Source organism: Sebastes umbrosus, chromosome 13, assembly GCF_015220745.1.
Source record: "Sebastes umbrosus isolate fSebUmb1 chromosome 13, fSebUmb1.pri, whole genome shotgun sequence".
Classification (NCBI taxonomy): Eukaryota; Metazoa; Chordata; class Actinopteri; order Perciformes; family Sebastidae; genus Sebastes; species Sebastes umbrosus.
The window spans coordinates 30,944,630-30,972,363 of record NC_051281.1 but is presented as its reverse complement, the minus strand read 5'-3'; the positions used below and the strand labels follow the sequence as shown (position 1 = coordinate 30,972,363).

The following is a 27,734-nucleotide window of genomic DNA, read 5'->3' as shown; positions in this document are numbered from 1 at the left end:
TCTGGGATGAAGATTTGTTGTCTCGCGGTGAGCCTAGTTAATAACTAAAACAACATTTATAGCCTTTTAAAATGAGGAGAGTGAAGCTGCTGACTGTGAGGCTGCACACACTGGTGGGAAAATGCATTGAAAACCATACAAAGACCAGAAGGGCACTCAGAGAGCTCAGAGCGCCGCCAAGGCAAATAAGTGAAAAATATAGTGTGTATCTGCCCGTGATTCAGATCTGCTCCAACATTGTATGGGTCCTTCATTCACCCGTGCTCCATCCTTCCGTCAAGTTTCATGAAATTCAGGCCCATAGTTTTTACATTATCCTGCTGATACACATACTGAACCGGAAACATAACATCCTTGGTGGAAGTAATAAGCAAAGTTATGCTGTAAAGGGCTGCTAGAGAAGAATTACGCCCAGGACACACCAGGAACGTCAGGAGCATGTGGCGGCTTCGTGGCGTGGTGGCTGCGTGATTCCCGCATCGGGAGTTCGCATCAGGTGCGTGTCTCCTGCGTTTCTGCTGCTGCTGTCCTTTCTTTCTACATAGAGTTTGCCTTTTAATGACCATTTCATTTGATTATAAATATCATTCATATTTATTTTAGACAGAGAAAGTTTAAGAAACATGTGGTAATTTGAAAATAATAGTAATAATCCACAATTAAAACTCCGTACTATATTCATTCAACGGAGCTTTCCAAGTCTCTGCATGTTCTAGAACACTGTCCGGCATATATTTCAGAATAAAAGCATTGTGTTAACAAATGAAGGAATTCCACAGAAAAAAGGCTTGAGGGCTTTTATTTTTAAATGAAAGCAGGAAGTGTAGATTTAAAAATAAGTCTTTACTTTTTTTTCCATCTCTGCAACATATACTACAGATTGACATCGAAACTGTAGTAATCTTGCTGATATGATGTCAATATACTGTCAATAGATCACTTTCACTGCCTGTTGTCGTGAAACGTGCGCGGCACGCGTCAAAAACAGGCGAGACCTCTATTCTCTAGAAGAGACGCAGCTGAGACGTGCGTGAGACACGTTTCTCACCCGGGCAGTGTGGCTGCTCTAACCTGTTAACAAGGACGCCGGAATAAAAAACAACAGGTAACGCAGCCGCCACGCGCTCCTGACATTCCTGGTGTGTCCCAGGCTTTATCACCGTCATCTGATGCTCAGGAAGAAGAAAAGTAGCTAAGTTAAGCTGCTGCTTTCATGAATCATTAATAACTTGCTTGAGGTCACTTCTTTTACCTGTGAAACCTCACAGCTTTTCATCATTTAAACAGTGTTCTAAGAATAATTTCTGAAATAGGCATCATTTCTTCAATAAAAGGTATGTTTTCGATTAAACATCAGAGATGAGAACGAGTCTCCATTGTCATTCATCTCGCTGGCCCAATTCTAAGTCCTGCTCACCACGATACCCGCCCCAGTCACTACGTAGGGTCTCAAGAAGCTGATGTAATCATAAGAAAGGTGAGAGGCTTTGTGAGACACGTTGGGCGGATGCATTCACATAGCACTGATCTCATTTAAGTTCTGACCTTTTTAGTGCTTTCGGTGGGATTAAGTGAATTTGTTACTTTGACCTGAGTGGGCGCTGGGATAATGAGTTCGTTTGACCGCAGTTCTAAGACAAACCGATGTGGCCATGAGGTAATGATGAGGCAATGATGAAAGTTATTTCTGGAGTTGTTTTTTTAAAAACCTAGAGAGTGCAGTTCTAGGTAATTGTGATGGGTTTTACCAGCTTTCCAAACTCTTCAATCTGCCGTTTGAACCAAGCTAATTGTAACTTAATAGTAAAAGAGCATTCATTACCTTTTTAAAATGTAATAAATCCAATTGAAGTCACACAAAAATATGTTAGTATATTCTAAATCAAAAGATAAATTGAAACGACATTAAAAACATATCATTAACATCCTTTTTCAAATGCCATTAATATATCCAAATATACATTGGTGCCAATGACGCAGATATTATATAAAACTAGAATTACCGCCTTGTGGTTGTATGCCTCTGCCAACCAGTCAAGCTGCAGTTTACATCCATGTCTTTCCAAAAATGGCATCATTTCATACATTTGTGTGAAATTGTCATAATTAGCATATGCATTATTGAGTTTTGTAAGGTCACAATGACCTTTGACCACAGAATTGTAATCAGTTCATGCTTGAGTCCAAGTGGACGTTTGCATTCCTTCCAGGCATTCATGAGAATGGACACGGCTCTTGCTGACGCAGAGTCATAGAAGCTGTTTAAAACGTAATAATATATATATATATGCATTAGCCTTCAGGCTGTGTTTTCACATTTATCTTTCAAGAGCAATCTCACATGCAGCCGTGACAGTACACAGTGCTGTGCTCCCATGTAATATAGATATGTCATATTTCTAATATAAACTTGATATAAGATCTTGATAGCCAACTGGAGATATTGGTAATCATTCTTTTTTATTACGGTATCACTGATGCTATATACAGTTTCTGGCAGCACTGGCGCTTTTCAAGGCTCCGCACCGTGTCCTCGTCATAAAATAAAGCCGACAGGGCGATTACATAAGGGGGCAGCACAAACAGACATGTCAGGACCTGCTGACTGCACACCAGTGACTAAACAATTGACAGGTGCATCTGATAAACAGATGAACATGTCAGACCCTTGTCGCCATGGTGTGATACCACTGATGTACAAATACTGTGGTTTGTTGGCTTTATTTTAACTGCTCTGAAACACTACAGAAACGTACTAATGTAATAAAAATGTCTCCAGGCTATCGACTATTACACTTCTTATGAAGAGAACACACATAAAACATCGATAAAATAAGTGGGGCTGTCAAAGTTTGACACGTTAGTGCAAATATTTACGCCACTAATTTTGTAAAAGCCTTATTAACACAACTTGCAATTTTTAGGAATTTTTATGAAACTAAAAAATATAAAGAACCCATCGGTACCAACCATGTCATACTAGCTTGTCGTAAAGGAGGTTAAATAACGCTCCAAACTTGTGCTAAATTTAGGCGAGGAAAAACTGGCAGGACCGTTTTCAAAAGGGTCCCTTGACCTCTGCCCTCCAGATCAGTGAATGTAAATGGGTTCTATGGGTACCCACGAGTCTCCCCTTTACAGACATGCCCACTTTATGATAATCACATGCAGTTTGGGGCAAGTCATAGTCAAGTCAGCACACTGACACACTGACAGCTGTTGTTGCCTGTTGGGCTGCAGTTTGCCATGTTATGATTGGAACATATTTTTTATGCTAAACTAAACTAACTCTTCTGCAGTGTGTAGTGTGCGCGCATTCACGTGAGAAGTGGAGTGAGATAGCGAGTGAGAACGAGCACGGTGTGTGAGTGAAGGCAGGCAGGCAGAGGAGGAGAGTACAGCAGAGACTCCGGCCCTGGAGACCAAAGCTACGGTCTCCCCTGTGTCTTCTGACCGAGGTCGGGGAGGCTGATCAGGATTAGTTGACACTGTTTTGCAAGACGGGCTTCACCAGATATAACTTTGCGGTTTTGGTGCTTCCATGTAGTTTGTATTGGAACAGCATAGCCACACGCGAGCACGCATGGGACACCGACCCGCAATGATTTATTAGAGCGTTAGTGTAAAAAGTTACAAACAGTACCTTTAAAGTACATTTTAAACAGATACAAAATTTGAGATTCCTTTGCGATTAATCAATTGACAGCCGTAAAATAAGCAATGTGATATTTGTACATTATTCAGCATTGTAGTAAATGTTTCATCACCTATAAAGAGCCTTTTTCACTGCTTTCTGACTTGTCATAGCAAGAAACGCACAGGTGGAATTAATAATGCTAATGATGGCTTCGCTCCATTTGGATATTCCAGTAAGCCATGACAGTGAGCCAGCAGGCACAACACCACCTTGAAACTGGCACACCTAAATGGGATACAGCTAATAGAAATGTTATTAGTTACACCTGTGCTCTTCATTTTACGACATGTCAAAATGTCTCCTGCGTAAAATGTGTATTGTACTTAGTACCTGGCAGTTATTGCTTGTAAGTTACCAGACCCATGTACTTCACTGTTCAAAGACCACAGTGCTGCTTACATGTTTGGTTTTTGAAGTTCATTTTGAAAATGTTCCAGAATGAGAGCTGCAACACCCTGATAAAAGACAAAGTAATACAATGTTAAAATATAATCTAGGATTTAAAAAAAAAGAAAGAAAAAAAAATTGTAGAAATGTGTACTGTTTTTAGGTATGTCTTAGTTATCTATCTTGTTAGAAGGGAAGTTTTCAGAGAAATTACAATCAATTGGTCCTAATACACACACTTGTGGTATTTAGGAGTATAGTCAAGGGCCTACTTGTGTGACATGTTTTTTGGTAATTTAGGATCAGAGAGGAGTAATATAATTAACAAAACATTTAAATAAAGTTATCGAGAAGCACATGGACATAAAAAGAGACATAAAATGTAGGGATGCACGGATCTGACTTTTTCAGTCCCAATAGCGATAGTGTTACCTGGGCTTTGGGCTTTTTGATCTATGTAAGTGGTTGACAGGGGTGAAAGTAGGCCGGTATGGTCCGGTACTCCGTAACACTTACAGCCCGGACACACCAGGAACGTCAGGAGCGAGTGGCGGCTGCGTTACCTGTTGTTTTTTATTTCGGCGTCCATGTTAACAGGTTAGAGCAGCCACACTGCCCGCGTGAGACGCGCATCTCCTCTGCGTGTCTTCTAGAGAATAGAGGTCTCGCCTATTTTTGACGCGCGCGTCTCACAGCAACAACAGACAGAGAAAGTGATCTATTGACAGTATATTAACATCATATCAGCAAGATTACTACAGTTTTGATGTCTATCTGTAGAATATGTTACGGAGATGAAAAAAAAGTAAAGACTTATTTTTTAATCAACACTTCCTGCTTTCATTTCAAAATAAAAGCCCCCAAGCATTTTTTCTATGGACAGAATTCCTTCATTTGTTAACACAAGGCTTTTATTCTGAAATATGTGCCTGACAGTGTTGTAGAACATGCAGTGACTTGGACAGCTCCATGAATGATTATAGTATGGAGTTTTAATTGTGGATTATTACTATTATTTTCAAATTACCACATGTTTCTTAACCTTTCTCTGTCTAAAATAAATATGAATGATATTTATAATCAAATGAAATGGTCATTAAAAGGCAAACTCTATATAGAAAGAAAGGGCAGGCAGCAGCAGCTGCAGCAGCAGAAACGCAGCTGGTGTGAACGCGTGAATCACATAGCAACACGCGCTCCTGACGTTCCTGGCATTCCCAAGGTTTTAAAGAGTCAATGTCGGTACTGCATACCGTTGAGGGGACAGCAGCTGCATGTCAAAACCCACGTACAACCTGTCACTTAAAATCGCATTTCAGGCTTGGGGACCTTCTGGATGGAGTTTGCATGTTCTCCCCGTGTTAGCCTGTGTTTTCTCCGGGTTCCTCCCACAGTCCAAAGACATGCAGGTTATGTTAGGTTAGGTACCCATAGGTATGAATGTGAGCCCTGTGATAGTCTGGCGACCTGTCCAGGGTGTACCCTGCCTTCGCCCAATGTCAGCTGGGATTGACCATGAATAGGATAAGCGGTTACAGATAATGGATGGATGGATAATAAGTACACTTCTACATCATTTTTATGTTAAACTTTTAATAAAACCTTTGAGTCTCAGGAAAGAAAACTATATAATTCAGCCCTCTGGCGTGAGCCTGGCGAGTGAATCTCTAGCATAAACTAATATTCATCAGTTTTTCTTAATTTTTTGCCCCTGCTTGAGTATTTCTTTCAGTTATTTCTCTCCATTCCTCTCTCTGTCTCTCACTCACTGAAAGTCCTTTCAGACACAAAACAACAACCTGTTGCGCTCTGAAACCCATTATGCCCAGGACACACAGGGAACGTCAGGAGCGCATGGTGGCTGCATGGCGTGGTGGCTGCGTGGCGTGGCGGCTGCGTGATTCACATGTCGGGTGTTCACACCAGCTGCTTGTCAGCTGCGTTTCTGCTGCTGCTACTGTCAGCCCTTTCTTTCTACATAGAGTTTGCCTTTTAATATTCATTTCATTTCATTATAAATATAGTTTATATTTATTTTAGACAGAGAAAGGTTAAGAAACGTGTGGTAATTTGTAAATAATAGTAATAATCCACAATTAAAACTCCGTACTGTATTCACTCATAGAGCTCTCCAAGTCACTGCATGTTCTACAACACTGTCCAGCAAATATTTTAGAATAAAAGCTTGTGATAATAAATGAAGGAATTTTTTTCCACAGAAATAAACGCTTGAGGGCTTTTATTTCGAAATGAAGGCAGGAAGTGCTGATTTAAAAATAAGTCTTTACTTTTTTTTCATCTCCATAATATATTCTACAGATAGACATTGAAACTGTAGTAATGTAGCTGATATGATGTTAATATACAATCAATAGATCACCTTTACTGTCTGTTGCTGCTGTGAACGGCGCGGCACGCGTCAAAAGTAGGCAATACCTCTATTCCCTAGAAGAGACGCAGCTGAGATGTGCGTCTCACGCGGTCAGTGTGGCTGCTCTAACCTGTTAACATGGACGCCAAAATAAAAAACAACAGGTAACGCAGCCGCCACGTGATCCTGACGTTCCTGGTGTGTCCTAGGCTTAAGGTAATGGAAAAGAAAAAGTGTGAAAATTTGCCATAAATCGGGAGAAATTGTGACCTGGGAGGAAACTGGGAGAGGGCGATGAAAAACGGGAGTCTCCTGGGAAAATTGGGAGGGTTGGCGAGTACGCCTTTAGAATGGATACATTTTAGAAACAAGCTCTTCATCTCTAGCTTTAGAAATATGTATTTCATAAAATTACAGAGCATTTTTATTTCTCAGCATCATTCCTCTCACCAGTATCCCATACTTCACATGCCAAATGGGCAGAATCCATTTTGGCGGCCATTAACAGTAAAACATTTGGGCTCCATCTGTTGTATCATAATGTTCTGCTTCATCTCTTAATCTTCCAGATATTCAAACTTTTTTGTTAAAGTAGCTGTGACCATGCAGCGGCAAGTGTGAGTCACTGCATTTGTAAACACGGAGCGAGGGTGTAAAACAGAGGGTTTTTAATGAGCCACAATTCATGAAAAGGGTCTGACACAAATTAAAAATAATGGCAAGATTCGCTCATTCCCTACAGCTGGTTGTACTTGATCAGACCATGCAGAGAGCCAACACACTCAACATGTTCAGCCACGGGAGTTCAATTAATTTCCAAATCCGTTTCATTCGAAGAAGCCTTTAAATTGATTTTCCCTGGACATGCAGCGCCCCAAACGCAACATTTAATGCTCAAGACCCATTACACTCCATTCACTTCCACTGCCTCAGCGTTGTTTAGACACCTGCTGGCAAACAGTGCAGGAGCGAAGCGAAAACTAACAACACAAACCATAGATTTCTTCATTTTCCTCAACTAATGAAGGAGACTCCAACTAATCCAAGGGCATGGAAATTACATTTCCTCCTTGCTTTCAAGTTTTTCATTAAACACTGTAATGCCACAGCAAGCGATTTGTTCCACCACGCAGGCTTTTAGACTGGGGAGAAAGTTTCTAGATGATCTGTTTAATCCCAATTTATTTTTAAAAACTTTTTTTTCTATCATAGACGTTAAAAGAAAGTATATGTTTTAAATACCCATTAATAATGAATAAAAACATTCACAGTTTTATATTTTTTTGGTAGATTAAAGCTACATTTTTTTTTACATTTTCTGCTCTCACTAACCACTAAAACCATAATAAGACAAAATAGAAATAAATAACTTAATGAGTGCCTGACTAATAACATTGAACTCAATTAGCATTCCAACTAGAAATAAAATCAGAAAACCTAAATAAAACCGATACTTGACGGGTGTATTCCTGATTTCATTAAACCTGAAAGAAAGAAAATAAGTGATATTTACAAGTGATAGAGTTTTGTTTTGTTGTTGTTTCTCTTTTGGGTGCTAATATTTTTGAAATATGAGAGAATAAATCTGTATCTTTACCTTTCAAACGTAGCTGTCGTCCGTGTCTTGTTTCACCTCTGTGGCCTGATACCCATTTCTTCTGAGCGACTTAGATCTCTGATACCTGGTCCACATTGATTATTTATTCTTCTCCTAATAACTACTTCTGGTTGTTACACTTGCTTTCGACAACCCGACATTGGCCGACGACCGGCCGTTCTGTTTGGCTGTAAAATGAGAAAGTTTGTGACCCGGCCGCCATATTGAAAACAGTAGAGCCAAAACCAAGCACCGCCCACCGGCCGGAGCAAACTTTCTCATTTTACAGCTAAACAGTACACTACAAGATGTTTCTAGACACATTTGAGTGAAGAAATAGGCATTACATTACAACACCATCTTAATTCATACAGTATATTCATATATATCAGCGTTGCCTAGTTTGATCAGGATTCACGAGCAGAGATTAGAGATTAGAGTTAGAGATTCCTCGGCTCTGATTGGTTATTTTTCTTTGGGCGCGGTGGAATCTTGCAGATGCCATTAGTAGCACTAGGAGGACACAGAGGGACATGAGTTTTTCACAGATTATCTGTCTCATGCACTAATGTCAGGATATAGTGACAGTTTGAACAAATATGGTAAAAAGCTATGGTTTTTATGGTAAAAGCCCGTCACGTGCAACTTTTATCGAATCAGTTCACTGTGACTGTTTCTTCTTTTACCATCCCTCCATGCAATATTTAAAACTCATCTGCTGTCAGAAAGGCAATTAAATGTCAATAGCTTTATGTATTTTACACACTTAGGAGATAACAGTTGCTAATGTTGTTGACTACAAGGCTGCAGGAAGCTGTAGCTATAGTATATTTACTTGTGCCAGGTTACATTATGGTTCACAATAAGAAGTTTGACCAGGATACAATTTGAAGTGCTAATGGATACGGTATGCTGCTTGCCAGATTTTCACTTCTGCTTTCACCCCCTATCATCTTCTCTATCTTGTGGCCATTGAATGTGAGAGAGAAAAATTGAGTGTAGAAAGAGCAAAGTGTTAGGAGCTGCACGGCTGAATAACTGAAAGCCTCCTCACCCAGTTTAATGATCGCTTCATGGACCACAAAGGATTGGGCATTTTGTGGCCTCACTGCTCTAGGTACATGAATGATGTTCCCTCTGCTACCTTTCCAAGTTTGGTTTAGAGCTCTGGAGCCAGCGACGGCCAGGGTCGACTCTCTACTAACGTCACTCGTGCACTCAATCTACTTTGAAGGTAAACACAGTTAATCTACTCAGGTTTCTCCGGAGGAACGACTTGAAACAAAGCATGGCAGAGCTGTACTCTCTCACTCGTCTAGTCTGGAGAGGTCATCCTCTGAATACCACGGGGCAGGCTCCCCGCACACACAAATAGGATGAAATTATTGCAATCATACGGCTCTTTTAGACTTTTTAGAGAGTTTGCTACTTGTATAACATATATAGTATGAGTTTAAAATAAAACTTGAAACTAAATTTTGGTAAGGAAAAACTGGCAAGGCCATTTTCAAAGGGATCCCTTGACCTCTGACCTCCAGATATGTGAATGTAAATGGGTTCTATGGGTACCACGAGTTTCCCCTTTACAGACATGCCCACTTTATGATAATCACATGCAGTTTGGGGCAAGTCATAGTCAAGTCAGCACACTGACACACTGACAGCTGTTGTTGCCTGTTGGGCTGCAGTTTGTCATGTTATGATTTCAGCATATTGTTTTATGCTAAATGCAGTACCTGTGAGGGTTTCTGGACAATATCTGTCATTGTTTTGGGTTGTTTATTGATTTTCAATAATAAATATATACATACATTTGTATAAGCAGCATATTTATCCACTCCCATGTTGATAAGAGTATTAAATAATTGACAAATCTCCCTTTAAGGTACATGTTGAACAGATAAAACATTTGCAATTAATTTGCAATTAATCACGATTAATTATGGACAATCATGCGATTAATTGCGATTAAATATTTTTATTTATTAACATCCCTGGTTTGGTCTGTTTTATGCATGTTCTTAATCCTGAGGGATTTGGTTGACGAGGTCCTATTTATGCAATTTTTTGACATAATAACAGCATGTGCCAATTTTTCTTATGGAGGATAAATTACAGACTTACATAAATAGCGTACATTTATCAAAAAATAAGTTCAAAAATTGAAAACCGAATACCTATCCAAAGAACGAATATCTGAATAGTCGAATTCTTAAGCACACTGATCAAATGTCAGCTCTTAGCTGATCTTGAGTAGGTACCCAGCATGTCATCTGACAGCAGCACAGCTATTTGTCAGTACCGAACGCAACACATGCATGTGTCTCCGATCGCCTGCAGTCTGTCTGTGTGACTTCATGATGAGCCATTTCTCCACGTCCATGCCCATAAATGAGTTTGGCATGGGTTTGATTCCCCCCATGGATAGACAGGCAGGGAGCCTGACAGTGGGACCATTGTGATGAATAGCCTTTTAAAACTATGAAGTACAGCGCCGCCATTGTTTTTTTCATCACCTCCTGACTCGCCCCTTCCCCCTCCCTCTTTTCATTCCCTCACCATTGTTTCTGTGTGATGGATTGGTTTTCAGCTGCTGAGCATCAACGCCATTAGCTGCAGGAGCTGTCCGATACTGCCACAGCGGCATATGTGTGGAGACACAGATCAGAGAAGGAACCCGACATTTCCGGGCAATGGGCCTTGGATGCATGCAACACAAAACCAGTAATGGAGGTCTCGCCTCAGACAGCTATTGATGTACCATGGGATTGTCTGTCACGGAACAAGCAGACAAACATAAACATGCCCATCAGTGCAGTGTGGTCATGATAAGCAAAAACGATGGGACTTCGAACCGAATCTAAAGGGAATCCACACACGTTATCAAATTTATTACCTTCAATTTTAGGTACAATTAGATTAGAACCTAATTTTCAAACAGGATCACACAGTACAAATCATGAGTAACTGCCAGTGTAAATATCACCAACTGTTGACACACAGTCATATCAAATCTGCCGATGGGCAAGGGGAAGACACTTGACTTTTAAAAGTGTTAAATGTTCCTATGAAAAAACAGTACATTTTGTCATATAATCCTAGTGCTTTCTAATGTTTGCTCATACTAATTATGCAGAGAGGAAAAAAAAAAATAGTGTGACCAACCCTGTCTATGACAAGCCATGGATGTTGGGCATGAAGCCAATTTTACAAGGCAAAATGTAGCATCAAGACACTAGTCGTGTACTGTATGCTGCTAAATACTCTTACCCTCTACATGGTATACAGTGAGCCAATAGGAAAACCCTAAAACAATGCCAACAACACTAAAGATTAATTAACGCCTATAATACTAAACTGAATATTCATGTTTTCTGTGGAGCTCGGTAACATTAAAGTGTAGTGCTCATGCCAGACACCAATCAAATCAGCAGTTAAATATAATTATTTTCAAACCTCATAGTTTAGCTTATTGACATTTGCTAAGCACAAACATTGGCGGCACCATAAACTGCATATACGAAGAGGACGTAGTCACCGTGACATCAACCATTGGTTTGTGGAGTGCCATTTTGGAGCCTCCAATTCGGCATTTTGGTTATTTGCAAACAGGAGTGATACTAGAGGGTGTAGCGAAGTACAAGCAAATGGTGAATAAGACTTTTTTTTGCTGATCAGAAATGTTACAATTAACTTTAATGAACTGAAAACACACTGTGAAAGGGTTAAAGTTGTAAGACAAAAACACGGACAACTCACAGATTAGACAACGCCGTGGTAGAAACCTGTCAATCACGAGGTAGCCACGCCCTTAAGCATCCCCTGCCTTATGGTCTATCTGACTCTAATTTACTAAATGAACATCATGCTGTATTGAAGAAGACTTGAAACTAGCGATTGAGACCATAAACTCATGTTTACAATGTTTACTGAGGTAATAAATCAAGTGAGAAGTAGGCTCATTTTCTCATAGAGTTCTATACAATCAGACTTCTTTTAGCAACCAGAGGAGTCGCCACCTACTGGCTGTAGGAAAGAATGCAAGTTTAAGGCACTTCAGCATTGATTTCACTTCTCCGACCCCGGAGTTGCCCCACTGGGCAGCAGTAAGCCAACACATATCTTTACTGTATATGAAGGCAAAGGATACAGATGCCCATTGTCTCTGTGGTAAATGAACCTACTGAGAAGAGTTGCTATTGTCCCAGACTGCCAAGGAGCCAACTGGAAGTATGGCAAACAGCAGACTCCAAAGGACTATAACATGAAGGAGGCAGCAGTCTTGTCCTGAGTGGACCTTTTGTAGGCTGCAGCATTCAGTGTTGGAATGAAGGTATCTCCTGAGATCTTGGATGGATAACTGACTGGGCACACCAGGCACAGGCCCAGGGGTATCAATCCAGAGCCTCTGTCTGAAGTGATTATTAAAGTTACCATGAAACGGCTAACTGAGAGCATAGTCCGCATAGTTATGTGTTTCCTGTAAAAACGTGTTACATGTCTCCCCCCCCCCAGTAGCTCAACATGGAGACTTCTCGCCACCACCATCACCTGTGCCAGCGGATTTTACTGATGAATCGGACAGGGATGAAATGGAGCAAGAAAATAACCATGAAGAGATCATTTTTGGAGTGAGGCCGTACTTGTAGGATACAAAGATGGCAGTTGCTGGTGAAGGAGAGACGTAGGCCCATCCCTGTGATGGAGCTGATGCATCCCAATGCTAGGCTTGTGTCTATATTAACAGCGTTTAATTGGACACAAAATCAGTATTATTTGTAGTATTGCTGGGCCAGATACTGGCGTATAGGTGAAGATCAGCACAATACATATGTGATAAAACAACTTAAACTTCTCTTTTGATTTCATGAGAATTCCAACAGTTTTTGTTCATAAGTCAATTGAATAACTACACAGAGATGTGAAATAACCACAAAGAGATGCTAATCAATCAAAAGGAGACACAGAATGACTTCAACGCAGCCATATTGTTTGTAGTTGTTTTGGATGTCTTTCAGTTTGGATGTCTTACCAATTGTCTTAAAATCTGTCCATGCCTCATTGCCTAGTTCACACTAATGCCCGGTTCAGACTACACGATATCAGCCTGATGATAGCTCGACACGGCCGTCGTAGGGGATCAGGAACGATGAATGAGTCATGTGCGAAAATCGATCCTCTTATCTCGTGTAGTGTGTCATAGTACACGACAACCGATGCAACGTCTGGGACGCCCACGACACCCCGAGGAAAAGTCTAGCCTGTCAGGATTTTTCGCCTTGACACCAAGCCCACAGAAAGAGCGCCGGTCGTTGATCCCGACTTTCGTAGTGGCCAAACGGCGGTTCTGCAACTTCCGTGTCCATCACGTGATGCATCGGGCCCAAAAATACTTTTTCCTATAGACTTATATTGGGAAAGAGACGTCTGTAACTCTGTGGATAATTTTTTTTGAGGTGAATCATCTCCCCAGTACGAACACTCTAATAGTCCTTATTTCAAAAATTACGTTTTTAGAGTTGTAAAACGCACTAACAGCTGAATCCGGAGTTATTTCCCTTCCTCCGTTCATGTGAGTGAGACCCAGACCGAGGCTGGAGTGCAAGCTGTGACATTAGGACCCTGTGACAAAGTCACGTGACCGAGCGGATGCTACTCCGCCAAGATCTGGGTACTTTTCTGGACGGAAGTCGAGCCATTTAGGCTTTGTGCGGCAATGAGCAACTCTCATAGCAATGACCGGGCCCCGCCTCCAACACTGTAACCAGTTCTCTTAATACATCCATGCTTGACACGCCTAGTGTGACATCTCCAACGACGTGTTCCTTTGCGTTGACCAATCAGGTGCTCTCTCCAAAGGCATATTAAGAACATATACAGTATATACAGTATAACATATATGATTGAGGTATTGCACTTGTTTATTGCACTTTTTGTGTGAGGAAGTGTCGTAGTCACTGGGGGAAAAAATTGTTTTTTGGGAGAACAGGCTGTTGTGAGGGGGTGGGGGGGGGGGGGGTGGGTGTTGTCCTTAATGACCCTCAGGGACCTTCTGAGGAACCGCTGGGTGTACAGCTCCTGCAGGCTGGGCAGCTCGCACCCGGTGATGTATTGGGCCGAGCGCACCACCCTTCCCAGCGCCTTACGGTCCACGTTGGTGCAGCTGCCGTACCAGGTGGTGAAGCAGCCTGTCAGGAGGCTCTCTATGGTGCCCCGGTAGAAGTCCCTGAGGATTTGCGGTTTCAGTCTAAAAGTCTTGAGTCGCCTCAGAGCGTACAGTCTCTGCTGGGCCTTCCTGACTACAGCGGTGGTATGGGTGGCCCATGTCAAGTCCTTATGGAAGTTGACACCCAGGTATTTAAAGGTGTCCACCCTCTCCACTGCTGTGCCGTTGATGGTGACGGGGGGGTGAGTGTAACCCCCCCTCCTGTAATCCACGATGACCTCCTTGGTCTTTGGAGAGGTGGTTGTTCTGACACCACTGTTCCAATGTGGTCACCTCCGCCCTGTAACCGTCTCGTCGACATGTGGCTCTTGTTGCCACACAGTCGTGGGTGTAGAGGGAGTGCAGGAGGGGGCTGAGAACACAGCCCTGTGACGCTCCCGTGCTGAGAGGGAGTGAAGTGGAGGTGAGGTTGTCTATTCTCACCCCCTGGGGGCGTTCCGTCAGGAAGTCCAGGATCCAGTCACACAGTGGTGTGTTCAGGCCCAGATCCTTGAGCTTAGTGACGAGCCTGGAGGGCACTATGGTGTTGAACGCTGAGCTGTAATCCACGAACAGCATCCTCACATAGGTGTCCCTTACTTCCAGGTGGGAGAGGGCGGTGTGTAGGACGTGGGCGATGGCGTCCTCTGTGCCTCTGTTTGGGCGGTATGCAAATTGCAGGGGTCGAGTGTGGGGGGAAGCACGGAGCAGATGAGGGATTTAACCAGCTTCTCAAAACACTTGCTGGCTATAGGGGTGAGGGCTATGGGGGTGAGGGCTATGGGGTGAGGGCTATGGGGGTGAGGGCTATGGGGGTGAGGGCTATGGGGGTGAGGGCTATGGGGTGAGGGCTATGGGGGTGAGGGCTATGGGGTGAGGGCTATGGGGGTGAGGGCTATGGGGCGCCAGTCGTTTAAGATGGTCACTTTCTGTTGTTTGGGGATGGGGATGATGATCTGACGACTTTGAATGTTGTGTAGTGTGAACTTGACTTAAGAGATATACTAAAAACTGTCATAAACTTTACACCTTACACCTGCATTAATATGATTTGATGTCACTAATCAGATCTCTTTCCAGGTGTACAACACAACTGACTAAGTTAGTGCTTTAACTTTGGCAGGAACTTGATATAAACTGTTAGCCATCAAGGACATTTTCATCCAGCCAGCTTTATACCGTAGCTGTTTACACATCACAAGTGCATGTCTGTATGCCCTGCCAATGTTGTTGTAGATTGAAAATCATTTCAGTACATTTAAACAATAACATGTAAACAGTTGTGCAATCATATATTATTATATATATATTAATTAAATGATACTTGTTATGTGTATCACTGGCCATTCTTTTGTGAACCCTGTAGGTTGTGAATACTGTTTTCCTATTGAATGATAGAGAGCATCATGTAGTGAGAAAAAATATATATTACAGATAAATAAAGGAAAGTTGCCCTTGGAAAATGTTTTCCCACAATTAACACAAAATATTAAACACCAGAATAATTACCACAGCAGAAGAAATGTGCATACTGCAACACACAGTCTGGCTTTTGCCTCAACTGCTTGTGTTTGTCTGATTGAGTATCGCCAGAGTTCACTCTCTGCTAACATTAAAAGCTTTGCATGCTCTGAACAACAATCAATACTTTTGAAAATGAGAACTAGAAAGAATGTTGCAGGGATCCTTCTTGCTCGACTCTTTCTGTCTATTCCCTCTTGTTGGAGCAATTTTCATTCCCCAACAACCAAAGATCTGTTAATGACTCGCTGATTGGCAGGATGCCAGATAGCTACCAGATGATGGGAAAGGATCTCTGTAATGGGCATGAGGTGGAAATTTATGGTATCTATGCTTTACCCTAGGGATGCACCGATACCAGTATCTGGTATCTGGTCCGATACTGTGCTCATGTACTCGGACTTGTACTCGCAAAAAGCTCCGATACAACGGCACCAATACCACTTTACAGCAGCGCGATGTTAACCTATTGTCACCATCTTTCGGGTCCTCACGCTCCACCTCCCCGACGGTGCGCCCGACCCCGCTGGGCCGGGATCCCACCTCAGCCAGCGAACGCCGGCCCTCACTTTCATTGCGCCACTGGGTTTCGCTTGCACCCTCTGACTAGTGCGTGCGTTAGACTCCTTGGTCTGTGTTTCAAGACGGGTTGGGTTGGGTTGCCAACATCGCCACAGACCTCTGGCGCCTTTTACATGGGCCACGGCACGACACGGTTGGGGTGCACTGAGGACAGTCCGCCCCAGTCGACCGTCGCACCAGGAGCAGGGAGCCCCGTCACGGTTGCGGCGAGGTCCAGGCACAGAGAAGTACTCGTATCGGTACTCGGTATCGGCAAGTACCCAAATGTAAGTACTTGTACTTGTACTCGGTCTGAAAAAAGTGGTATCGGTGCATCCCTACTTTACCCCAAAGTAAATTTTAGGCATCATATAGACCTCCCCAAGGTTGTCATAGAAATTACAGTTTATGTTGGAGTTGAACTGCAGGGGTTTCATTGGTATGCTTCTTAAAAGTCAAAGTGCTCAAAAGTGTCTTAACAAAGAGCAATAGAAAGTCATGACGTCACGGCCAGCCCTCTGTTCCACTTGCTTCTGTAACTCAATGCAATCTCTCATTCAATTCTGTCTAATGAGTGGCCCCAAATTGGACACAATTACATACAGTATGCTACATATTTATTTGGTTTCAGTACCACAGTTGGCCACTGGGACTAATTAGAAAAACATTAATTTCTTGACATATATTACCCAAAGACCCTGGAGGAAAACTTGGAAAATGTTATTTTGTTTTTTTTAGCTATTACAGCCACAAGCTAATGGTCAAATGTGGTTTAATATAATGGGTGAGGTAAGCTAATGAGTGGCCCCAAATTGGACACAATTACATATGCTACATATTATTTATTTGGTTTCAGTACCATGGTTGGCCACTGGGACAAATTAGGAAAAAAAAGACATATTTGGCATACCCAAAGACCAAGGATGAAAACATGGAAAATGTGTGTTTATTTCATTGTGTCTTTAAAGGCAGAATGAGTAGGATTTTCCTTAAAAACAATGTATCGTATCATAGTAAAATAATCTTTCTCAATCATCACTTATGACTCCCCAATTATTTATTTATTTATTTGACAATATTAGATACTAGCTATGTGCAGATTCAGATACTTAAAGCTGCAGTAGGCAGTATATTTTTGGCATCATTGGGCAAAAATGCCATAATAACCTTTCAGCATATTGTAATTCAAGTGTTCTGAGAGAAAACTAGACTTCTGCTCCTCCTCATGGCTCTGTTTTCAGGCTTTAGAAAATCTAGCCTGTGACGGGAGACTTTGACCAATCACAGGTCATTTCAGAGAGAGAGCGTTCCTATAGGCTGTGCTCCGGTCATGTGACCGTAACTTGGTGTTCCTTCAACAGATTTCACAATAACTGTCGGGTCACAAACGTTCTCATTTTACAGCTAAACAGTACACTACAAGATGATTCTGAAAATATCTGAGGAGAGAAATAGGCATTAATGTAACAGAATATTGATTCATATTTGATCAGCGCTGCCTAGTTTGACCGTTTGATCGGAGTTCGCGAGTGATTGACAGCCGGCTCTCATAGACGGCAGATGGACAGCAGACCTCAGATCAGATCAGTGGATTCCTTAGGATTACTAGTTTCATATGATACAATTGTGTTAATGTGTTAAAGAAATTAGTGGCGTTAAAACAAATTTGCGTTAAAGCGTTATTATTACTTTAACTTTGACAGCCCTAATAAAAACGTAGCAAACAGGTACCAGATCGTGATCACGCATCCAAGAGGAAGCTAGGAAAAAGCCGGACACAGCGTCGAAAAGACGCAAATATAGCGAGGCGAAACGCGAAGTGACAAAGCTCGTTACAAAAAGTGAATCTGGGGTTGGCCTTCACTCGCTGGCGAGCACCCTAACTTTAACCATGGTCAGAGGACATTGGCTTCTGGTGTTGGTTGAATGTTGTGTTTACAACCCGCCACCAACAAATCCCACTCATTCTGCCTTTAAGGCATATTTCTCAGAAACTATGAATACATCTACACTATGTTGTCTGTGTCAGAGGTTCTCAATCTTTTTTCAGCCAAAGAGTCCTTACAAGATAGCGAATATACCCCTCATGTACGTCCCTTGGAATAATTTGACGCAGACTATTTTTTACACTTCTATTGTCTTAGTTGTGTGAAAGAACAACACAAAAGAAATTTAATAAAAAATATGAGACATGTATTGAACATATTTGCAGATTCTAAGATTCATAGGTTTGTTGGAATGTAACGTAATCTATGAACTATTCTACCAACCCAGTCGTCAGAAAAAAGGTTGTCATTGTACGTTTCTGTAAACCACAGGATACGCTGAATGTGTGTTCCTGGACCAAAAAAGTTTCATAAATATGTTTCATATCAGCCTTGTATCACGCTTGCAGAAATGCACAATGCCACATGGTTAACGTTATGAAACGATTGGTTAGGTCTAGGCAACAACTACTTGGTTAAGGTTAGAAAAAACATCATGGTTTGTGTTAAAAATAACAAAATAATGTAACAACACAACGTAACAACATAACATAACAACATAACGTAACAACATAATGTAACAACATAATGTAACAACGTAATGTAACAACGTAAAATAACAATGTTACTATTGTAAATAAATAACTAGCGCGGTTAGCCTTTCTTAAGTAACGTTATGTAACGTTATGTAACGTTATGTTACGCTGCATAAAGCAACGCGGCATACACACACTGCATAAAAAAACGCTGCGCAAAACAACGCTGCGTTAAAGACTTCATGTTACAAGTCTGCAAATTTTATGGTAATTAGGTGATAATTAGCAAGTAACCTATTTGAAATTTCTTTGGAATTACTGCCAAATTAGCCCAATATTTACCTCAACATTGGTCAAAAATTACTTTATTATAAACATGATTTAACAATGTATATATAAAAATAATAATATGCTGAAGGAGCATATACTGGTTGAAATAGGGCCCTTAGGCTTGAGAAGCGGCTGTGCACTGCTCTTCATCTGTGGTGGAAAAACAAAACTAATAGAAGACACTTCTGATCAGGCACAAATCTCACCATTGTGACAACACAAATGTAACCTGGTAGCTGATATCATCATTCAGGGAGTTTTTTAAAGAAATTTCAATTAAGTTATTTGCTAATTATTATCTATTTATCAGTAGATATGGAAATAAAGCAGATCAACTAACTTTGTATTCTTTTCTTGGAAATTAATTAAATAAATTACCAGCTATTGGGAAATACCGTAATGTAACTATTAAATCATGTTTATTATAAAGTAGTCTTCGATCAATTTAAAGGTAAATATTGGGGTAATTCAGCAGTAATTCCAAAGAAATTTCAAATAGGTTACTTGCTAATTACCACCTAATTACCATAAAATGTGCGGACCTATAAAATGAAGTGTTACCAAAGCCTTCTGTAAAAATGAATGAATGATGAATTTGAGAGTCACTGGTCTATGTACAGTATGTGCCAACGTCACACTCACACTCTGCCTGGCTCAAAGCTGAATCGGATCCGGCCCTCAGGGTCACTGGCTCCCCACACCCACCTCTAAACTCCTGTCTCGTTAAACATTAATGGCCGATATGAAACTGGATTCCTCTTGGTCCGAACGGGGGGTAACTGCATCGGCAGAGCAATATGATAGCATAATCAGAGGTAGACAGCTCCCAGGCCCTGACAGCTAGCTAGCTGGCTATGCCGCCGGAGCTGAAGAGACAGACGCCTGGAACTAAAATGAAGGACGGGGGGGGGAAGCGTCCGCATCTGTATATGTGTGATTGAGAGTGTGTGGTTGTGTGTCAGCGCTGGTGGGGTAGAGATAAGGCTTTAGGGATGGGGCGAGATCTGGGATAAAGAGTGGAATGTCAGTGAGAAAAGGAGAAAAAAAACATGAGGAAAGAGAAGGTGAATATCAGAGTCAGAGACACTAAGACGGTTCGTAGAGGGAAAGAGGAGAAGAAAAAGGCGGCATGGTGGGAGTCCAGATATCCATCCACCTATTTTAAGTCTTTTTAGAAGGTAATGGAGAGTCACCGCACTCCAGCATACTGATTAGAATAGAAAAACTCAGGATATTTCCTCCACACATTTGCCTGTCTCTTACTATTAATGGAAACTCAAAATTGCTCCCAATGCGGCCACGGTTCAATGGGCTGCATCACCTTATCTGATGTAATTTTTATGAGAGTCTGTCTTGAATCCCCTTATGTAGACCTCACACTGTCTCTCCTACAAGGACGTTAATGGGAAGTTGATGTGCTTGTTAGCAAATAAAAACTGGCAGTGGCAAGCTGTCAGTTAGAGCTGTTGTTGTGTACTTCTGTTGTTGTCAACCAACACGGAACGCCAGCTCTCGTTGAACGTATCCCTAATGCCTGGGAGTGTAGCGCGGAGCCCGTCGAGCATGTCTTCCACTTCCTCCTGCCTTCTTTCGCAATATTCTCTGCTTCCAGTCAGTAGATGACCTGCTCTAAAACAGATGGTGGAAAGGAGTTTAGGGAGAAATAAGTTACAAGGACGTTGTTTGTGAATTTCAGGGCTGAGAACAAAAAAAAAATGCCAGGGGGGACGTTACATCATGGGAGGAGTGGAAGAAGTGAAGGAAAGGAGGGGGGATGGATGCTCCCCCGGCACACAACATCTGTTAGCGTGGTGTCTTTGAGCGGCGAGTCTCAGGTGCATCAGCAAACAGAAACTATGTTTTCCACCAAAACAGAAACTGATCATTTATTTTATTTTGCTGTTTGACACAACACGTTGTCCTTTTATTCATGTTGGTTTTGGCATCCTGGTAAATGAGGTGTACAGTTTGTCTTTTAATTGGGACTTCAGAGCTTTAAAGGGACTGTTTGTAACTTCTTACACGTATAAATCAATCCGGCTGGGTGTCCCATGCGCGCTTGCGTGTGTGCACGCTGTTCAGACTCAGACTCCAACACAAACTACAGTGAAGCACCAAAACCTCTTGGTTCTATCTAGTGAAGCCCGTCTTGCAAAACAATGTTGGCCGCGGTCGGAGGACGCAGGGGAGACCGTAGCTTCGGTCTCCAGGACCGGAGACTCTGCTCCTCTGCCTGCTTGCCTCCACTCACACACCGCGCTCGTTCTCGCTCTTTCGCTCTTCTCTCTGGTTTTAGCTGACGTGTGTCGCCTCACTGTTTTGATTGATGCTCGTTCATGTCTATGTAGAGCGAGCACAAGCGCGAGCAACAGGACGCTGACGTTCGTTGACTTAACGGCCACAGGTGTTGCTGTTAACAAGCAATTTTTGATTCTTACAAAATCTTCCCTTTAATATGCCATATTTGAATAATTGTATCCCTTACCAATACTTGTACTTAATCTTTTGATCGAGAAAGAAATATAGTGAAGTATTCTTGCCTCATAGGCTTACAGAAAGGTATACTTGGCTTGTAGTTGTGCTTACATTTTGATAGAGTAGCCTATTATAGTGTGTGAGAGTTTCTAAATGGATGTTTCGATATAAATTTACTTCAATTTATCAAGAATTATCTATGTTTTTGGAGAGAGACGTTATAAAAATTGTATCTATCTTTTTTTTTTTTATCCTTACAAAACATCAAGTCAGATAGCAAAAGGAGCAAGTCTCTTTATGTAATACATAAATCACTAGCTAAGTGCTATAAGTAAATAAACTAAAAAGTGGGCAAGTATATACAAGTATACACTGCAGTATAAAAGCTATTAAAACTAGTTTACTGAGATGAATTTGATGTGTATTTTAATAAACTAAAAAGTGGTTCACAAGTATATACTGTAACTATTAAACTAACAGTAAACCTATTCACTTGTAGTATAGTTCATAGTATAGTTGCAGTGCGAAATACGACTCAAATGTAAACTAGTAGTGTACTCAAAGTTTAGTATTCTTACACTTAGAGTACACTTAAAAGTATACTTTTATAAACTAAAAAGTGGGCCAATTTAGTCCCAATAAGTATTGAAGTAGTACAGTTACAACTAACTGCATTATCAATTACATTTCAAGGAGAACATATCTTCTCCCGAACAAAAAAAGCAACAAACCTTCTTCAAACACCATGGTTTTGGCTTGAAATGACAACATTTGTTACATTTTGATGGACGTAAATTAAAGTAAGTAAGTGACTTCTCATGGGACATGAGCAGTTGTCTTCTGTGTTTGTTTGACCCATGCACCACCAGATGATATGTAACATCAAGTAATATAAATTTGTGTTCGTCAGCAATTGCAAACGAATGAACTGAATGTAAACAGTTACAGGAATGTAGTAAATATGCTTTAAATATACATACATGTATGTACACAGTATATATAAATAAACTCGAGAAAAAAAGTTCAGAAACTTGTGTTTGGTGGATTATTTCTCTGTTGTTACAATGCTAATTGGCATTGTATTTTACATCGTTGGAAAGCCTGTTTATTTACCTTCACAATGATGTCGAACTTGTAAGGATCATGCATTTGTGGGATGAGCAGCACAGCTGATTATGTGGGTAGCGCCCAAGAAAAATTTGCCAAAATGCTCTTCCAATGGTAAACAGTGTATTTTCCTGTTGGTATTGACTCTTGTTTTGAGTTGTTTGGTAGATTGGATGATTGAACTCTCTATCAGTAACAAGGAACAAACAAGACATATTGGCAATTTTACACTTTATTCATTTAACACACCGTCAGGAGCCTCAGTAGCGGTGGAAGATCCATACGCAGCCACAACAGCCTGGCACCTCCTCCTCATGCTGGTCACCAACCTGGTCACACGTTGCTGTGGGATGGCGTTCCATTCCTCAAACAGGATTCGTTGCAGGTCAGCCAGCGTGATTGTGTTGGTCACTCTAACACGTACAGCACGCCCAAGCTGATCCCACAAGTGTTGAATTGGGTTGAGGTCTGGACTCTTGGCAGGCCGTTCCATTCTCTCTACTACCACATTGTGGAGGTAGTCTGTGATAACCCTGGCTCTGTGGGGGCGAGCGTTGTCATCTTGGAGGATGAAGTTAGGTCCCAGATTGTGGAGATATGGGATCGCCACTGGCTGCAGAATCTCATCCCGATATCTCCCTGCATTGACATGGCCTTCAATGATGACAAGCCTTGTTTTGCCAGTGAGGGAGATGCCGCCCCACACCATGACACTGCCCCCACCAAAAGATGTTACTCCATTGGTTCAACAATCAGCATAGCAGGACCAATTTATATTTCAGACTTGATCAGTATCGCTATCGGTATTGTTAAAATTGGAACAAAAAGTATTGGTATTGTCTCATATTAAAAACTCTGGTATCGCCCATCCCTAATTTATGTGGACTATCATTACAAATGCATTTGTGATACGTCAATAACAAACGTAATTCGCGAAAAAATACGTTCCCTCAAAACGTAATTCAGAAGGACTGGCATTGAGTAGTATTCACTAGCTTTACAAGTATTTGATCACAAATCAAAGTATTTGAAAAATGAAAGGTGTGACTCAAATGTGATGATGATACTGTAATGAGAGGCGCAAACTGGGGCTAAGTGTTTGTTTTGGTTTTATTTATTCTTTAACTATCAAAATGTGTAGGCTGTTAGTCCATCATATTTCTTTTGCATAGTTGTTGGTGCAGTCGCCAGGAGTTGGAGTTGTTCTATCGTCCATTGGGTCAATTTCCATACTGATCATCCTGTCAGGCAGATCCCCGACAAGAGAGTTCAGTCCAGTCAGCGAACTCATTAGCAAGCTGCCTATAGAGCGCTACCATCCACATAAGGTAACATTGATAAAGCTCTACTTTTAATCACTGTCGTCATGCGGTAATCACTTAGGTCATTTGTACAGTATGTTTCATTAAATCCTGGTGATTTGGTTACAACTCTTTATTGATCCAGGTGTAAAACTGTAGAGGTTGCTGAAAGTTTGGAGACTTGGTAGATTAGAGTTATGCTCTCATAGAACTGCATTTTTATAAACTTTAGCAACCTGGTCATGGTTCCAGTTCTTTCTCTCACAGTGTTGAGTGCTTGAGAACAGTGTTCACTTCACCTGTTATTGCTGTTGCCTTGAATTATAACTAGTGTTCAGGTTTGATATCTGTTGTGCTACTGTGTAAAACATGTCCATGTAAATATTGTTAAAGCAGCAGTGGGTAGAAATGGAGCAAATATGATTAAAAAAAGTTATTTTTATAAAAGCGGTCACTATATCCTGACAGTAGCGCATGAGACTGGTAATCTGAAAAAAAAACTATGTCTCTGTGTCCTCCAATGTCCTCCGGTGCTCCTAATGGCAACTGCAAGATTTCACAGACCGGCGGGAAAACAACCAATCAGAGCCGAGCTGGAGCCTTGCAGTCTCTGAGCAGCTGCCAATCACTCGCGAACTCCGATCAAATGGTTAAACTAGGCAGCGCTGATCAATTATGAATCAATATTCTGTTACTGTAATTCCTATCTCTCTCCTCAAATGTTTTCAGAAACATCTTGTAGTGTACTGTTTAGCTGTAAAATGAGAAAGTGTGTGACCCGGCAGCCATGTTGAGATCAGTTGAGGAAATATCAAGCACCGCCCACCAGCCGGAGCAAACTTTCTAATTTTACAGCTAAACAGTACACTACAAGATGTAGTACAGAAACAGAATATTGATTCATATTTTGGCCTAGTTTGACCGTTTGATCAGAGTTTGCGAGTGATTGACAGCTGCCTCCGTTGAATGAGCAGCCAATAGGAACGCTCTCTCTCTGAAATGACCTGTGATTGGCCAAAGTCTCCCATCACGGGTTAGATTTTTTTAAAGCCTTAAAACAGAGCCATGAGGAGGAACAAAAGTCTAGTTTTCTCTCAGAAACACTTGAATTACAATATGCTGAAAGGTTGTTATGGAATTTTATCCAATGATGCCAAAAACATTCTGCCTCCTGCTGCTTTAATAGTTGTTAGACGTAAATTATACTTGGCAAATTAGATCCTCAGCACCCTCAACTGTGATTGAGATAAAAGTCGGACATTTATCTAACAAACTGAATTCACAGCAAACATCACATTTGTTTCGTAGCGCTTCAGTCATTTGCACAAATTGAAAATCAAATTTATTATGCATCAGAAGCCGTACGTTGGAAGATAAGGAGCGGATATCTCACCCATCACACGCTGGAGGAAGTCTCTTCATGTCTTATGTGAGAGCATTACATAAGCTGGTAGAACAGTGAACAGGACCCTAAATGCATGTCGGAAAGCCTTCCTGTTGCTCGGTCCTAATTAGCACAAATGCAGCGCGTTTAAAGGAGAAGGGAGGAAGACTGCGTTTCCTGTGCACGCTCCATGTTTTATTAATATCAAAATGCACAGACCCACTCTATACAGGAGCGTGTTACCAATACACATAATGCATTTAGCTATTCTTTGTGTGATTTTATGAGGATTAGTGTTTATGAAAAATCATGGCATCGTGATGGAAATGTAGGCTGGATGAGTGAGGTCACATCAGTGGCATTCAGGACTGAAATGGGATTGGTGGTGCAGTTATTTAAACCTTTAAATAATGTGCTGTAAGATGTCATGGAAGAATTCTTTGACATGCATAAAATACGGCAACACAAACACAATTTGCGAACCAACAATGAACACATTTGCAACTTATATTTGAATGTGTCACATAGAAAAAAAAAGTCCCACTGTTTTCCTTTTTGTGTGAGTCTCAGTTTGAGTCTGAACTCTGCCACTCTGCTCAAAGATGTATGAGTGTGTCCACTCTCTGCTTTTCTGCGTTTTTCCCGCCATGACAGCCAAGGGAGTGAGCAAGACAGAGAGGGAGTTAAAGAGAGTTTCTGTTTAAGACAATGATCTAACCTGTCCAGGGGCCCCGTATATACCCTTCCATCTGCTCTCTATGGTGACAAAAGTTTAGAGCACTCACTTTTAAGCATTTACTTTCTGACAGTCAAAACTTGCATTCAGTCTTGGGAGGAATGAAATATGCCTGAACAACTCTACACGTTGGAGCATAGTGTCGAGGTGTGACTCGTCAGTAAGCAGTGCTAACACAAAGATGAGTTCATATGTACATGGACCCTGACAGCCTGGACACACCACGAACATCAGGAGTGCATGGCGGCTGCGTTACCTGTTGAGGTCTCGCCTATTTTTGACGCGTGCCGCACACGTCTCACAGCAGCAACAAACAGTGAAAGTGATCTATTGACTGTATATTAACATCATACCAGCAAGACTTTATTACAGTTTCGATGTCTGTCTGTAGAGTATGTTACGGACATGAAAAAACAGTAAAGACTTATTTTTAAATCAACACTTCCTGCTTTCATTTCAAAATAAAAGCCCTCAAGCATTTTTTTCTGTGGACAGAATTCCTTCATTTGTTAACACAAGGCTTTTATTCTGAAATATGAGCAGTCAGTGCTGTGGAACATGCAGTGATTTAGAGAGCTCCATGAATTGATAAAGTATGGGGTTTAAATCAACACTTCCTGCTTTCATTTTGAAATAAAAGCCCTCAAGCGTTTTTTTTTCTGTGGACAGAATTCCTTCATTTGTTAATACGAGGCTGTTATTCTGAAATATGTGCCGGACACTATTATTTACAAATTACCACACGTTTCTTAACCTTTCTCTGTCTAAAATAAATATAAATTATATTTATAATGAAATGAAATGGCCATTAAAAGGCACACTCTATGTAGAAAGAAAGGGCTGACAGCAGCAGAAAAGCAGCAGACAAGCAGCTGAAACGCAGCTGGTGTGAACACCCGCCGCGTTCACACCAGAGTCAGTACCAACAGGAGAATACACTGTTTAGCATCGGCGGAGAATTTTGGCAATTTTGACTTGGGCGCTACCCACATAATCAGCTGTGCTGGTCATCCCACAAATGCATGATCCTTACAAGTTTGACATCATTGTGAAGGTAAATAAACAGGCTTTCCAACCATGTAAAATACAATGACCATTAGCATTGTAACAACAGAGAAATAATCCACCAAACAAAAATTTCCAAACTTTTTTTTCCGAGTTTATTTCTTTTGATTGCCATCAGATGAGCACGTTGTCTTGTTCACTCCGAAGCATCATCTGTTTTTCTTTTTGTCCCAGTCAAATATCTGTCCATTCTGTAAACCTACAGACTGTCTGTCTGAATGAACACCACTGCTACAATGGATGTATAAAGAGCCGGTTTGTTTACTGTTCGTCTGTGAAAAACATTCCGACGTCAAAACATTGATTGCGCATCACGATTTCCCCCGGTCATGCGCGCCCCACTTGTCATGCCTCTGCACTCCCCTAGGGGGACGCGCCCCACAGTTTGACAACCACTGCTTTAAACAGTGTTGGGCTGCACAATGCCTAATGACTGACCAAACGGCAGGCTGCTTATTAAGCGTTTAATGCCTGTA

General features: G+C 41.4%; 1 long non-coding RNA gene across 1 annotated transcript in view; it reads left to right on the top strand.

The window, feature by feature from the left end:
- LOC119499883 overlaps positions 1 to 27,734 on the top strand; it is a 67,557-nt gene that overhangs the window by 7,842 nt on the left and 31,981 nt on the right. The gene's annotated exons all lie outside the window — the stretch shown is intronic.